Here is a 17,844-nt window from a genome sequence, read left to right on the forward strand (position 1 = left end):
GTTTGTTTCTGTTGATTATTGTACATGTATTACTGTTTGTTTCCAGTTGATATACTGAGTACATGTATTACTGTTTGTTTCTGGTTGATATACCGGTACATGTATTACTTTGTTTTCTGGTTGATATACCGGTACATGTATTACTGTTTGTTTCTGGTTATTATTTGTACATGTATTACTGTTTTGTTTCCAGTTGATTTATACCGGTACATGTATTACTGTTTGTTTTCTGGTTGATATACCATGCATTGTATTACTGTTTGTTTCTGGTTGATTATACCGGTACATGTGATTTTCTTTTGTTTCTTGGTTGATATACCGGTACATGTGTTACTGTTTGTTTCTGGTTGATATACCAGTGCATTTTATTTACTGTTTGTTTCTGGTTGATATACCGTACATGTGTTACTTTTGTTTCTGGTTGAATATACCAAGTGCATTGTATTACTGTTTGTTTTTCTAGGATTGATATACCGGTACATGTATTACTCGTTTGTTTCTGGTTGATATACCTGTAACAAATAAGAGTGTTTAATTTTGTTTCTGGTTGATGTACCAGTGCATTGTAAACTTTAATGTTTCCGGTTGATTATTTGTACATGTTATTACTGTTTTTTTCTGGTTGATTATGTACATATTACGTTTTTCCAGTTGAATATACTGGTACATCTGATATACTGTTTGTTCTGGTTAGATATACCGTACAAATGTGTTAATGTTTTGTTTCTGTTGAAATAAAAACCGGAGAAATAATGTAAAGTTTGTTTTCTGGTTGATGTAACGGGTACACATATGTATACTGCTTTTGTTTAGTGGTTGAATATTACTGGTAACATTATTACTGTTGTTTCTGGTTGATATACTGTACATTGTTAATGTGTGTTTCTGGTTGATGTACCAGTGCATTGTATAACTTTTTGTTTCCGTTTGATTATTTGTACATGTATACTGTTTGTTATCTGGTTGATATTTGTCGACATGTATTACTCTTTTGTTTCAGTTGAATAGCTGTAAACATTGTATTAAACTTTGTTCGTGGTTTGATATACAGTGCATTGTATAACTGTTTGTTTTCTGGTTATATAACGGTCATTATACTGTTGTTGTTGATTGAATTACCATACTGTGTTTATATGTTTGTTTCGAGTGAAGTACCACTGCATTGTATACTTTTGTTACGGTTGATATTGTACATGTGTTTACCTGTTTGTTTCGTGAATTGTACATCGTATTACTGTTGATTCCATGATATACTGGTACAAGTATTACTGATTGTTTCTGGTTGATATAACCAGTGCATTGTATTACGTGTTTCGGTTTGTAACGGGTATATGTGTACAGTTGTTTCTGTTGATAACGAGGGACATATGTTAATGTGATTCTGCTGTGATTAGTACGCGGTAATGTATTACTGTTTTTTTGGTGATAACCGGTACACGTTTACGTTGTTTCGTGATATACGAATAATGTAATGTTTGTTTGCTGTTGATATACTAGTTGCATGTATAACTGTTGTTCGGTTGATATACCGTACATGTGTACGTTTGTTTCTGGTTGATAAACGGGACATATGTTACTGTTTGTTTCCTGGTTGATATACTGGTACATGTTTACTGTTTGTTCTGGTGAGAGCATACGTACACTGTAATTACTGTTTTGTTTATCTGGTTTGATAGTCCGGGACATATGTTAAGTTGTTTCTGGTTAATATACTGGTACATGTTATAACTGTTTGTTTCTGGTGATATACTGGGACAATATGTTAATGTTTGTTTCTGGTGATTACCGTACATGTGTTACTGTGTTCTGGATTAATATGGTACATGTATTACACTGTTTTGTCTGTTGAATTATACTGATACATAGTATTACTGTTGTGTTCTGTTGATAAACCGGACATATTTACTGTTGTTTCTGGTTGATAAACGGTATCATGTTTTACTGTTTGTTTCTGTAACATACCGGTACATGTATACTGTTGTATTACTGGTTGATATACCGGGACTATTTAATGTTGTTTCTGGTTATATACTGTACATGTTGACTGTTTTGTTTCTGGTTGATATACCGGACATAATTTTTAATTTTGTCTTCTGGTTAATATACCGAACATGTTTTACTGTGTTTCTGGTCTGATATCCGGACATATGTAAATGTTTTTCTGAGGTTGATATACGGGCATTTTCACGGTTTTGTTTCCTGTTAATAACTGGTAGCCCCCAACACAACGAGGAGGAAAAAAAAAAAAAAAAAAAAAAAAAAAAAAAAAAAAAAAAAAAAAAAAAAATTGAAAAAACAAAAAAAAAAAAAAAAAAAAAAAAAAAAAAAAAAAAAAAAAAAAAAAAAAAAAAAAAAAAAAAAAACAAAAAAAACAAAAAAAAAAAAAAAAAAAAAAAATAAAAAAAAATAAAAAAAAAAAAAAAAAAAAAAAAAAAAAAGAAAAAAAAAACATGTATTACTGTTTGTTCTGTTGATAACTAGTACAATGTACACTGTCTGTTCTGGTTGATAAACCGGGACATATTTACATGTTGATTTCAATTGAATATACTCGGTACATGTTACTGTTGTTCTGGTAACATACCGTACATTATTACGTTTGTTTCTGTTGATATTACCGGACAATATGTTAATGTTGTTCGGTTAATAACGGACATGTATTACTGTTTGTTTCTGGTATATACCTGGGACACTGTTTAATGTGTTTCTGTTGATATACCGGTAATTTTTACCTGTTTGTTTTCTGGTTAATATAACTGTACATTTACTGTATTGTTTCTGGTGATAACCGGACATGTATGACCTGTTGTTTTTGTCTTGTGATATAACCGGTACATGTATAACTGTTTGTTTCATGTGATATACTGGTACATGTATACTGTGTCTGTATGATATACTGTACATGTAATTACTGTTTTCTGGCTTGAATATACTGGTACATGGTATGACTGTTGTTTCTGGTATGATACTAACTAGTACAGTAAACTGTTTTTTTCCTGAGAATTGATATACAAGTACTGTATAACGTTTGTTCTGTTAATATACAGTTACATTATGCACTGTTGTTCTGGTTGATATACTGTACATGTATAAAAACTGTTTGTTCTGGAGTATAATATACCAGTACAGTATAACTGTGTTTTCTGGTTGATATAACCGTACATGTATAAATCTTTGTTCTGTTAAGATACTGTACATGTATGACTGATTTGTTTCCTGGTTGAATAACTGGTACATGTATAACTGTTGTTGCTATAATATACTGACAGTGTTATACTGTTTTTCTGTTGATATACTGTACATGTATTATGTTTGTTTTGTTGATAAACTGTACAGGTATTACTGTTGTTTCTGTTGATATCCGGTACATGGTATGAACTGTTTGTTTTCTGTTAATGTTCGACATGTAGTAACTGTGTTCTGGTTTGATGATACCTAACATGATTCTGTTTGTTTCTGTTATATACCAGACATTATAAGGTTGTTTGTGTTGACATACCAGTACATGTAAACGTTTGTTTCTGGTTGATATACTGTACATTATACGTTGTTTCGGTAATTACATGTAGGACTGTTTTTCTGGTTGATATACTGGTACAATGTATAGACTGTTTTGTTCGGTTAATATACTGGTACATGTAAGACTGTTGTTGCTGGTTGATATAATATTCAGGTACATGTATTACTGGTTTGTTCTGGTTGATATACCAGGTACATGTATACTGTTTTGGTTTCTGGTTATATACTGGTACATGTTATTACGTGCTTGTTCTGGTTTGATATACCGGTACATGTTTACTGTTTGTTTCTGGTCGATATACCGTACAGTATACACTGTTGTTTCGGTTGATATACCAGTACATGAAACTGTTGTTTCGGTTAAATATACGGGTAACAGTAAACTGTTTTGTTCTGGTGATATACGGTACATTTAAACTGTTGTTTCGGTGATATACTGGTACGCTATAACTGTTGTTTCTGTTAATATACTGGTACATAATGAGTGTTTGTTTCGGCTTCTGGTTAATATAGCTGGTATACATGTATTGACTGTTTGTTTCTAGTTGATATACTGGTAACATTATACTGTTGTTTTTGTTTGATATACTGGTACAGTATAACTGTTTGTTTCTGGTTGAATACTGGTACATGTTTACTGCTTGTTTCTGGTTGAATATACTGGTACATGTATTACTGTTTGTTTTCTGGTTGATATACTGTACATGTAAACTAGTTTGTTTGTGTGATATACTGGACATCGGTATTATCTGTTTTTTTCTGTTGATATACCGGTCATGTATACTGTTGTTCTGGTGATATACGGACATGATATGACTGTTGTTTCTGTTGATTACTGGACATGTATACAGTTTGTTTCTGGTGATATACTGGTACATGTATTTACTGTTTTGTTTCTGGTTAATATACTGGTACATGTAACTGTTTGTTTCTGGTTCGATATACTGGTCCATGTAAACTGTTTGCGGTTATACTGTACATGTATTACTGTTTGTTCTGTTGATATACCGTACATGTATGACTGTTTGTTTCTGTTGATATACTGGTACATGTAACAACTGTTGTCAGTTTGATATACTGGAATGTATAATCTGCTTGTTCTGGTTGATATACTGTCACATGTAGTACTGTTTGGTTTCTGGTTGATATACTGGTACATGTAATACCGTTTGTTTCTGTTGATATACTGTTACATGTATAATGTTGTTTCAGTGATATACTCGGTACATGTATTAGTGTTCTGGTTGATATACCGACATGGTATAACTTTTGTTTCTGTTGATATACTGGTACATGTTTACGTTGTTTCTTGTTGATATACCGGTACATGTAAACTGTTTTGTTTTCCGTTGAATACGGTACATGTATTACCTGTTTGTTTCTGTTGATATACTGGTACAGTTTACTGTTTGTGTTCTGTTAAATACTGGTACAGTTTTACTTTTTTTTCTGGGTGATAAACCCGGACATGTTGACGTTTACCTTACATGTTTTTTTGTATACTGTAACAACTATCGAAGTTTGTCTCGTAGAAATTAACTGTAATGGAAACTGTATGTTATACAAACGGCTGAATAATACAAATACATGGTAGATTTATACAATAAACATTTTTGAAAATTTAAAAAAAAACACATTTTGTATAATTTAGTTGGTAGGAATAAACAAACTTCAAGGTAGAAGAACTCCCCACAAAACAATACATTACAAAAAGGCGAAAATCAGGTAATGTTATAATAATATGAAGGGGTAAATTCAGGTTGTTATATAGAATATAAAAGTTAAATTGAGGTAATGTTATATATAATATAAGGGTAAATTTAGGTTTGTTATATAGAATATGAAAAGTAAAAGGTAATGTATATATAAATGAAGGGAAATTCAGGTTAGTTATATAAATAATGAAAGGTTATAGGTATGTTATATAAAATGAGGTAAATTCAGGTTTTGTTATATTAAAGTGAAAAAGCAAATCAGTATTTATATAGGAATTGCAAAAGGCTAAATCAGGTTGTTATATAAAATAAAAGGTTGGAGAGAGAGGTGAGTATAATATGAAGGTAAATTCAGTTGTTATATATATGAATAGAAAAGCCAAATAAGGTATTTAAATAGGATTGAAAGCTAATCAGGTATGTTATATCAAATTAGAGAGAGAAATTAGGATTAATATCAATGATAAGGTAAATTCAGGTTTGTTATATAAATGAAAAGGCTAAATAAGGTATGTATATCATAATATGAAGGGTAAATTCAGGTATCTAATAGACATAGGAAAAGGTTAAATAGGTATGTGTATATGATAGAAGGGGTAAATTCAGAATTGGTTATAGTAGAATATGAAAAGGTGTAAATTAGTATTATATATAATGAAGGGTAAATCAGGTTTGTTAATACAATTTGAAAAAGCTAAATCAGATGTATATAGATGTTGAAAAAGCATTCAGGTATTAAAATGATTAAGGATTTGAAAAGGTTAAAGTAAGTTGTTATATATAATATAGGGTAAATCGTTGTATATAATAAATATGCAAAGGCTGAATTAGGTATGTTATATATAATATGAAGGGGTAAATTCAGGTTTGTTACATAGAATATGAAAAGGTTAAATTATGTATGTTATATATAATATGAAGGGGTAAATTCAGGATTGTTATATAGAATATGAAAAGGCTAAATCAGGTATGTTATATACAATATGAAGGTGTAAATTCAGGTTTGTTATATAGAATATGAAAAGGTTAAATTAGGTATGTTATATATAATATGAAGGGGTAAATTCAGGTTTGTTATATAGAATATGAAAAGGCACTATCGGGTATGTTATATACAATATGAAAAGGCTAAAACAGTAATGTCATATAGATAATGAAAAGGCATTTTGTTAAAAACAATACAGTCTTCGAAATAAGTGGCAGTCCGAGGCCCGAGGCCACTTAATTTGGCACCGGTCAGATTATTGCCAGGTTGGTGGTCTGACGGGCTAGAAGATTTTTGGCCACGAAAAAGTACCATAAGAAAAATTCATCTAAATAATGTGGCAGGCTTCTCAAAAGATCAATCTTTTTGCCTTTTTGCAAAATAAAACCCACCAATTTCAGTCCTCAATGTACAAAACACAGCGAGGGAAGTCTAAATTGTATTTAGTAATGGAGGCCGGCCCCATTTTTGTCTTTGATGTTTTTGTACCGCACCGTACAGTTATGGAAATTAAGCCATTGGTTATCATGCTCATTATTAGTCCCCTACCGGTTTACCGGAGGGGACTTTAGGTTTACCCTCCGTCCGTCTGTCTGTCCGTCCGTCCGTTCGTCCGTCCGTCAGTCCGTCCGTCAGTCCGTCCGAGCCAACATTTGATTATTATGAGCTTCATTCCGTAGTTAAATAAAGAACATAAACTCATAAAATTTAAAATTAAGAGCTATTTTTTGTTTTTATGAGCTTATTTTGCTTATGGACGTTGGTCCAGGTGGTGTTTATGAGCTCAATTGCCTCATAAACATCAAATTTTGGTACGTCCGTCCGTCCGTCCGTCCACAAAACTGGATCCTGCGATAACACAAAAAGTACTGAAAATATTTTAATGAAACTTGATATATGGATAGATGGCAGTATGGAGATTATGCACGTCTTTTTCTTTTCTTCCTATGTTGAAAATTCTGGTTGCTATGGCAACAAATAGACTGAAAATATGGCAAATTTTACACATAACCTGGATCCCGCAATAACGCAAAAAGTACTGAAAATATTTTTATGAAACTTGATATATGGATAGATGGCAGTATGGAGATTATGCACATCTTTTTCTTTTCTTCCTATGTTGAAAATTCTGGTTGCTATGGCAACAAATAGACTGAAAATATGGCAAATTTTACACATAACCTGGATCCAGTGATAACACAAAAAGTACTGAAGATATGTTTATGAAACTTGACATATAGGTATATGGTAGTATGGAAATTATGCACATCCTTTTCTTATCTTCCTATGTTGAAAATTCTGGTTGCTTTGGCAACAAATAGACTGAATTTCAAGATTTCTGATTCTCAGTTTTTAAGTTTTTTCACTATAAGTTCTTTATTTCTTAAGGTATTTTCTTCAAACTTTAAATATAAGTTGATTGTAATCAACCACATCATATGTGACAAGGTTTACAACTCTAGCACAAAATTTATCAGAATTACCTCCCTTGAACTTAAAATTTTCATGAAAAAACATTGTTTTTTTTTTAATAACTTCTTTTTCTGAATGTATCTACTTCAAACTTCATATAAATGTTTCTTATTATCACTCAACATTTGTGAGTGTTCAATACTCTAGCAAGACTATTTCCAGAATTATGCCCCTTTTGAACTTAGATTTTTTTTTTGAGAAATTGGTAATTTTTACTCCAACTTCTTCAATCATGATAGGATTTTAAAAATGTTATATTTTGATAACAGGGATGTTTAAAAAATAACTTTAGAGTGTCCTTCAGTCCGTCTGTCTGTACATAAAAACTGTTTCCTGTGATCACTTTTAAAGAACTTTTTTTAATAAATTTACTTAAAATAGGAACATAAGTGAATGGCCAATGGCCCTTCAGAATGTTGCTTGGGCTCTTACCGGTAGGGGACTTATGGATTGCTTGCAATACTATGATAATTGCTTGTTTAGCTATGATTTTGTGATAATTGAGTTAGTAGTAATATATTTTATATGAAAGTCATTTGTTTGAACATATATTACGATTTCACCATTATTCTTGCAGTGTATTAAATAAATTGTTTACAAATAATAGTAAAGGGACAAAACATTTATGACCTAGTAGACTTATATAATTATGTAAGAATTACTTTTATCAAAACCTGTTTATGTTTTTATCACCTTTATAGTTAAATATGCATTTTCGCTAATTCCTAGATATCTTTCATAGAATCAAAAAATATCTAAGCTTTTATTTTGTTTTGCTCACAATAACAATAACATATATTTTTGTATTTCATTTTTACTTTAACAAAACTTACTACAAAATCATAATTTCAATATCAGAGAACTCTCTAGTTTGTGAGGGAATCTTGTAATGTTAAGATAATTTGTGAGTTTTGCTTTCAATAAATTTCAGGTTGTCGTACTCAATTTGATAGAACATTATCGCAGTGACATACTTAAAAGTATCAGCAATACCTTTACAACCAGATGAGGAAAATTGTAACTTCAATGAACATTTATAATAAGACCCAATATAACAACAAGATCAGAAAAAGGAACAGAGGGGAGTCTGAGGAAAAAGAAATAAAGTCGCATGTCAGAGATTTTTCATCAAGAATGGGGAACCACAAGAAGTTTTATTTATGTTGTTGGAAGATTGGCAGGGTCTGGTAAGAGGTAGTTTCTGTAAATATTTGATCAACTGTTGGTGTTTTGGCACACAGTGGATGGACACAATGAAGATGATGAATTTGATGGAGTCAGGAAATGAAGAAATTTGATTTCATGTTTTTTTATTTCTCTTAGACATAACATAAAAGGTCCGAAGTATCCAAGAAATGCTTGAAATGCGATATGATAAGATAAGAATTTTAAGTAAACTTCTGGAAAATGATTCTGAAAAGATAATTATTTTGCTTGGATGGTTTAGATGAATGGTCTTTTGACAGTGAGACTAGGAATGAGTTCCAGGCAGGCCTTCCGGAACGTGACTTTACAAAGAAATACAGTCCATGTTTACTACATCACGGGCCATGGAAATTCACAGTTTGAGAGTAAGTAATAGAGGAGATTTTCATCAATTATTGAAATTAAAAAGGGTTTGATGAAACACATGAAAAAGAAATGATTAAGAAACAATAACAGCATTGAACGAATCATTAGATCCTAATGTATGTGAACAAGAGCTTAGGATAACCGTCTGTGGTTGGCCTGAAACAGGTACCATGAATTATGCTGCAGAGCAATTGGGTTTGCCTATGGTGTGATGGTCAAACTCAATAAAACCTCAAGGTGTGCTATTGATACTGGTATGTTAGAACTTTATTTCACCTGGAATTCAATAAAACTTTAGGAAATAATACCAGAATGTATGGAAAGTTCTCAGAAGAATGTTGAACTCCCTCAGTATTTAACAGATGTAGAGATATGTAGATTAAATAGTCATCTTAATATATGGTGTGTCACGCTTGGCTTATGAGACATTGTTCAATTATCCTAAGGATAAGTCCTTAACATTTAACAAATCTGTGTTTTGATGATTTTGAAAATATCAACAAGAAGTGCGACAAACATGTCTGAAACTGGGAAATTTTGACAGAAGATAAATGTCCTTCTTTATCTGTATCTAAAAACCTAAAAGCTCATTGTTCTCTTTTGTTCACAAATCAATGCAAGAAATTTCTGGCTGCAGTGAATATTGGGTATCAATTCTAAGATAAGAATAAGTTTGCCAGATAGTAACGCAAACAGAAAATGTTGATTTGCAAAAGCAACTGCCTTCAGTTTTGTTAATGAGGTTTTTCGGAAATGTTCAACAGTTAATGACATATTAAGCAATCAAATGTCGTAATTATGCTATGTGGTCTAGAATCTAGATTAGCGCAACACATGTTTCAAAAATACAAAAAAATATATGATACGGTGTCAGAAGACTCTCGTGTTCAGGAATACAGGAGAATAATAAATAGTAAACATTTATAGAGATCATCGTTTTATTACTGATATTCAAAAGCTTATGTTTGAATCAATGGAAGAATTAAATGCAGCATGTAGTATAGGAAGTAATCCTGTATTTTATGTAGGAGATTTGGTCATTACTGAATGGTATTGTGATATTGTTTGTTCAGGTATTGACCAGCATCAAATTGTTCCTGACTCTGTTCTATCTATTAATGTAGATGACATCAACACAAAAAGTGTTAAATTTACAAAATATTTACCAATGTTTCATCATCTTGAAAAAATTGAAATAAGATATCAAATTGTACCTGAAATATTTTTTAGAACACAAAGTGATAGACATAAACAGAGGATTAATGAGATAAACAATTGTGTTTCTGAGACAATTAAAGTAAATACTTCAACATTAAAATCTCTGTCTCTTGGTAGTGTCTCTTACACTGACAAGTATTACCCAGGGTGTACAACAGTTGTTAGTTACCTACCTAGTATGATCAATCTTGTAGCAATAAGAATGAGTGCTATAACAATGAGTCATGATGATACTATTACATTTTATAATTTTCTTGAGGGAACCAGTCATCTTGAACAAATATTTCTTAGTATGGTTAAATGTGAGTGTGGGAACCAGCATGATGTAAATTTATCAAAACATCGACAACTTCAGTACCTTTATTTGTATGATACTGTTAGTGTGATAGATGCTGATACTACAAACCTTGAAGTATTTAATTTTGTTCATTTGAAAAAAAGTAATTATGAGAAAATATTTGATATTATTAGAAAATCTTATAAATTAAAAAAACTTGAAGTGCATGGAGAATATGGCAATAAATCTCAATTATATCATACCAACATAACAAAGAGACTTGTCACAGTATTACCATTGTTACACAATCTCATTGAGCTTGAGTTAAGGCGGTGTAGGTTGACTGACAATATAATACAGTCACCATTAGAGATGAAGAGTTTAAAGAACATTGGGCTTGATTTGGTCATAATGAGTTTGACAACATGGCGGAAGTTTGTTGATAGTCTTCCTGGTATTCCTCATACTGTAGATGTGAGAGTATTTAACTGTTATATAACAGGAGATGGTGAGGAGTTTAATGATAGGTTAACATTGACATCACAAGGACTAGGAGGAGAGAAGGAAAATGATGCTATACAGTATGTAAAAGATCAGGATCAGTTATTTCATGTTGAATTTGATGATGAAGATGAAGGGTTTGACTTTTCAACAAAAAAGTGATAAAAGTGTCCATTTAGTATACATGAAGTTAACATATAGTGTTAAAACTAAATTATTGCGTGTTAAAAAAATTGATAACTTGGGTTTAATTTTCAACAAAAAAATGATCTGAAAATTTAACATAGTGAGATAGAATACATGCAGTTAACATAGTGCTGAATCTAAATTATTTCATGATAAAAGACATAATTATTAAAATAAACATTATCACCAAAAAAAAAAAAAAAAACAAATACTAAAGTCATATATTGATATGTTAAATAATGAATGTAATACAATATGATAAGTAACATTCATCAAAACAGTTCATTAAATATCAATTTCTGATCATTGTAATAATATTGAAATTGATGAAAGTAATATTCAAATGTGTATTTCAATAAAAAAATGAAATAAATGCAGTGGCAGTGAAATATAAAGAAAAAATATATTAATCTGGATAAAGGTAAAGGTTTTTTTTTAAAAAAGCAGAGATAGTTTGTGGAAAAAAATTATTCCAAAAAAGTTATGTTCTAATTATAAATGCATAAATAGATTTGAAAATAAACAAGTAAATACATTAATGAATATATAAATATAATGGAAATATCATAAAACAGATGTTTAATGTAATTTACATGGTCAGAAGTAAAAGATAACATGCAAATACCAGTCATATAAATATGTATGGTAATGGAATGGTATATATAAATACCAGTTATATCATAATGTACAAGGGCAGAAGATGTAAAAGATTAATGTAACTAAATAAATAAATATCTGTTATATGATATATTGGACAATGTAATGATATAAACAAATAATGGTTGCACGATTTATAGGACAAGTGAATGAAAACCAGTTTTATTATATAAAATACAAGGGAATGGTATAATGAATATCAGTTATATGATATATAGGATAAATGAAATGGTTTATATGAATACCAAATATTTGAGCCGTTTCATGACAAAACCAACATAGTGCATTTGCGACCAGCATGGATCCAGACCAACCTGCGCATCCGCGCAGTCTGATCAGGATCCATGCTCTTTGCTATCAGTTTCTCTATTTGTAATAGGGTTGTAAAGCGAACAGTATGGATCCTGATCAGACTGCGCGGATGCGCAGGCTGGTCTGGATCCATGTTTGTCGCAAACCCATTATGTTGGTTTTGTCGTGAGACGGCTCATATGTTATTTAGAACAAAGGAATGGTAAAAAGTTATATGGTATGTAGGATAAGGGAATGGTATATGTGAATATCGGTTATATGATTATATGTCAAGAGAATGGTATTATTAAAAACAAGTTATATGATATATAGAAAAATGGAATGGCATTTCTAAATACCAGTTATATGATATATAGAACAATGGAATGTTAATATATAAATACCAGTTATATGTTATAAAGGACGATGAATTGTATAATAAATACCAGTTATATTATTAGTTATAAAGATCGTTGGCAGGTTATATGGCCCTATATAAACGGCTATTTGTGAATATAACCCGAGCCGTTAGGCGAGGGTTATATTGCAAACAGCCGTTTATATACGGCCATATAACCTGTCAACAATCTTTATAACGAATTTATAATACAGCAAGCATCATTTTGTGGAGGAAAAGTAAGATATTGACAACAGTCGTGTATATAAATCTATATAAACGTCACGATTATCCAATGAAAAGCGACTTTACAAACGTGCAGTATTATAAGAGATATAGTACAGGGGTACAGTATAATATTATGTTTTTACCAGTGATATATAGGATTACATGTATATGATATAGAGGAATAGTAAATTTTATATGTGAATACCTGTTAGATGATATATAGGACAAGTGAATGTTAAACATAATTGTTTTATTCATTGAGATGAGGACCATTTACATGTTTTATTTTAGAGATTCCTTCTTTGATTGTTTTATATTGTAAAAATTGAAAAAAAAAAAATTATGATTATGCAAAATGATAATGTGTACAAGTTAATACTGTTAGTCAGTATTACTCAAAGTGTTAAAAGGGACTCCACTGAGGATTTTTGACGTATTTAGAATTATATTTACTTAATTTTTTTAGAGTAATATATAAGAGTAATAAGAAGTCAATGTCCGAGGACCATGGACTATAACATAGATTTTGACAGAATCATTACCCTTTTTGAAGTTAGAAAATTCTGCAATATCCATCACTGTGGATAGTCGAGCACACTGTGCTGTTTACAGTATTTAAATGTTTATAGCTAAAGTCCGTCTGAAAATTACACTTCATTGATATCGATTCTCATTTTTTGTTCTGAGTATTTTACTTTAGTATCATTTCTTTTTTCATATTGGGTACCCCAATTAATCTGTTTTGGATTTTATATTTTTATTCTTTATTGTTTTGGCTTTTGGAACTCAGTGGAGCTCCTTTAAGGGAATTTTTTTGCTGTTTGTGTTAGAATGATAAATTTAAACACAAGGCAATTATAAATATACTTTGCTGTAAATTTAGATGTACTAGTATATACTGTTATTACAAAGACAGTATAACATTATTTTTAATTAAAACAAGTTATACACGATTTATTTCATTATACCTTCATATTTCATTATTTTATTATATGCTCAATAGAAATGTACAATTGAGATAAAATATACATGGCTGTCAGATGCAAGTGCTTATTGACTCTTCAACTGGCTTTGTTGCCTTTTGATTACACCTCCGTGATATAAACCAGTTCTCAGCTGTCCTTCCGTAATATATACCAATTCTCAGCTGCCCCTCGTGGATATATACCAGTCCGTAGTTGCCCCTCGTGGATATATACCAGTTCACTGCCCCTTGGTGGATATATACCACTTGTCGTCTACATCTAAGGGATATGTACCAGTTCTAAGCTGCCCCTTAGAAATAAATACCTGTTCAGAGCTACACCACAGGGATATATACCTGTTCTTGACTGAACCTTGGGGGATATATATAAGTTCTCGACTACCCCGCAATAGGGGATGTATTCCAGTTCTCGGCATAAATCATTTCTCAGTTGCCCCACAGTCGATATATACAAGTCTCAGCTATACCTGAGGGATATATACCAGCTCTTGGATGCCAATATGCTCATTCACACAGACAGTTATATTCTATAAGTTTATATACTATAAGATATTTATGTTCATAGATAATTTATGTAATGGTTGAATTAGAATGTTTTAATTAAACAATTTTTCACATTGTAGTACCAAGACATTATAACATTATAGGCATACATAAGTTATATTTTTGCTGATGTTAACATAATTATGATATGCTATTTTACATGTATTGTAAAACAAATGTTACATGAAATAACTCAAAGTTATATACCAAGATTAAGATATACTTTATATAAACATATGAGCCATGCCACGACAAAACCAACATAGTTAGCGACCAGCATGGATCCAGACCAGCCTGCGCATCTGCGCAGTCTGATCAGGATCCATGCTGTTCGCTTACAAACCCTATAACAAGTAGAGAAACTGATGGTGAACAGCATGGATCCTGATCAGACTGCGCAGATGAGCAGGCTGGTCTGGATCCATGCTGGTCGCAAACCCATTATGTTGGTTTTGTCATGACGTGGCTCATATGTTACGCATGTCTGTTTGATACATGAAATTCTGATTGAATGTATATAGTACATAATTTAAACATATTATTTTATGTTAATAAATGTTTATTGTAAAGTTACATGCTATTGCAATCCTTTCATGAAAATAATATTATATTATTTTATATAAAGAAATGTTTTGTGACATGTAACCCTACGTACGCGTTAAACAGTTGTACCTGTTTGCTTTAAAGACCCATTAAGACTTAAAAATGCAATATTTTTCTAAAGCTTCTTAGTGTTTCTCATTGGCCATCTATTTTGCATTTTAGCAACTAGTATGTTTAAGATGAATAATTATTTTATATGGAAGTAGTACGTTAAAGATGAATAAATATTTTATATGGCAGTAGTATGTTAAAAATAAATAAGTATTTTATATGGAAGTAGTACGTTAAAGATGGATAAGTATTTTATATGGAAGTAGTATGTTAAAGATGGATAAGTATTTTATATGGAAGTAGTATGTTAAAGATGGATAAGTATTTTATATGGAAGTAGCATGTTAAAGATGAAAAAGTATTTTATATGGAAGTAGTATGTTAACGATGAATAAGTATTTTATATGGAAGTAGTACGTTAAAGATGAATAAGTATTTTATATGGCAGTAGTATGTTAAAGATGAATAAGTATTTTATATGACAGTAGTATGTTTAAGATGAATAAGTATTTTATATGTTAAAGATGAATAAGTATTTTATATGGCAGTAGTATTTTTAAGATGGATAAGTATTTTTTATGGAAGTCAAATCAAAATTTTGTTTACATCTTGCTACACTAATCATATTTTCTATTGAAAATCATTTTTTGTCAGGCGATACGAATATCACATGTTGTAAATCATTTACTACAATATTATAAAACACATATTTGACCTGTTTACAGAAATAAATATCTTTTCATTTTAGAGGCTTAATGTGCCTTTAAACTTTCAATGTATATGTAGAGTCAATTTATATAGTATATAAGTAAACATATAATTACATTGGAGATGTTATTGATTGTTTACTAGGTATATGAATGTTTATCTTTATTTTATGCTTATATATGTTAGGTCTTTTGAAAATATGCATCAAACATGTTTGTTTTTGACTTGGAATATAGGTTATATCATACATGTACATTTGTAATCCTTTTATGTACATGTACATTATGACAAGACTATATTGTCCATATTTATGCTTAAACAATTCTATATGAAGTTAAGATAAGTTAAATGTGGAATATGCTATGTCAATTTTACATATACATTTAACATGTATAATTATCTTGAAATGTACATTGAAAGTATCTAGACAAGTAGACATTATTCTGTTTGTATGAATATAAACTTGTCTGATAGCACTTATCAATTTTGTAACTTGCTAAATTCTATTCTCTTTATTTATTAGAACTTTGCTTGTTTATTAGAATAAGTTGGTTTTAATGAAGAATATGAAGTTAATAAATGATAAAGAAAATCGTTTTTTTTGTCATAAGCAATGTGATGGAAACAAGAAAATTTAACAGTTCTTTTCGGTATTATATCAATTATAACTTTGTTAAAGTGTTTCTTGATTTGTAATTCTATTATTGGATAATTGTTAAAGCTATAGAGAACTATATGGGATTTAAATTATAGCAATACACATTTCTTCAGCCATTGGTTGACTAAGATTTTTGTGTATCATGTCCAACAATAGGTATTTTTTAACTTGTAGACTTTTAAATATTCACAACTTATTTAGAAAAAAAGTAGAAACAAACTAAAATGGTACATCGTAATGTTTAATATACTTTAAAAGTAGTGTGGATGTAAATTGTAATTGATTAAGGACTTCTGAACGAAATATTTCAAATGGTGGCATATAATATTATATCAGTATAGAGAAATGTTAACATTATATTACCCTTAGATCTTTTCACAGAAACTTTAAAGGGAGAATTGTTTTTTCTACTGGTTATGTTATTAATATAATACAATGTACTTTTTATAATTTAGTAAAATGTCTGTTTGCTTGATTTGATAGCATGAGTACATGACTGTTCCATAATAAAAAATGTACAGAATTAATCTGTTAATTATATATTTGTATTCCCCACTCTTACAAAACTGAATTAGGGCATACAACTTGAAACTTTACTTCCCAATTTTATCTGATTAATAAAGACAAATCTCTTAGTACATTAATAGCGCCAAGCATAACTCCATGTACAATATATGTACAGTACTAAGAATGAGGCCCTGTCTCGTAAAATAACGTGTAGGACAAAACGCAATCATTAGGAATGGAACTGCAATTGGAACAATTTCCGTATTACATAACATCAACAAGTCTGTAAAATACATAGATATATGATATATATAAAGTGTTTACCAAAAATATTTGAAGTTATATATGACGATATACAAATTCTTTCAATTTGAAAATAAGTTGTTACTGCACGGGATATGATCCCAGTATCCTTGTTATTGTATATAAAATAAGCTTTATTTTATATACAATAACAAGTGTGCATATTTAGTATGTGATTATTTGATCCGGGTGCGTTATATGCTAGATAGAGAAAACAGAATTCCTAGAGTAACCCTCACCAGTCCCGGTAAAATTGCCCGTTTTTTCTGTTTATGATTAGATTAAATTGAAAACTGGTTAAAGAATCTGGACAAAGTGTGATCCCTCGGAAACATAAATCACAATATAAATACATGGAAATTGCAGACACGGTTTGATTTGGGCTGCATATGAGGGATAATGCAAAAGTGCAACATCCCTCATGCCCTATGGCTTCGGCTTAAGTGGAACTTAATTTTCAACACTTA

This window comes from Ruditapes philippinarum, unplaced genomic scaffold (assembly GCF_026571515.1).
Source record: "Ruditapes philippinarum isolate M1 unplaced genomic scaffold, ASM2657151v2 ctg3330_1_1_1_1, whole genome shotgun sequence".
NCBI lineage: Eukaryota > Metazoa > Mollusca > Bivalvia > Venerida > Veneridae > Ruditapes > Ruditapes philippinarum.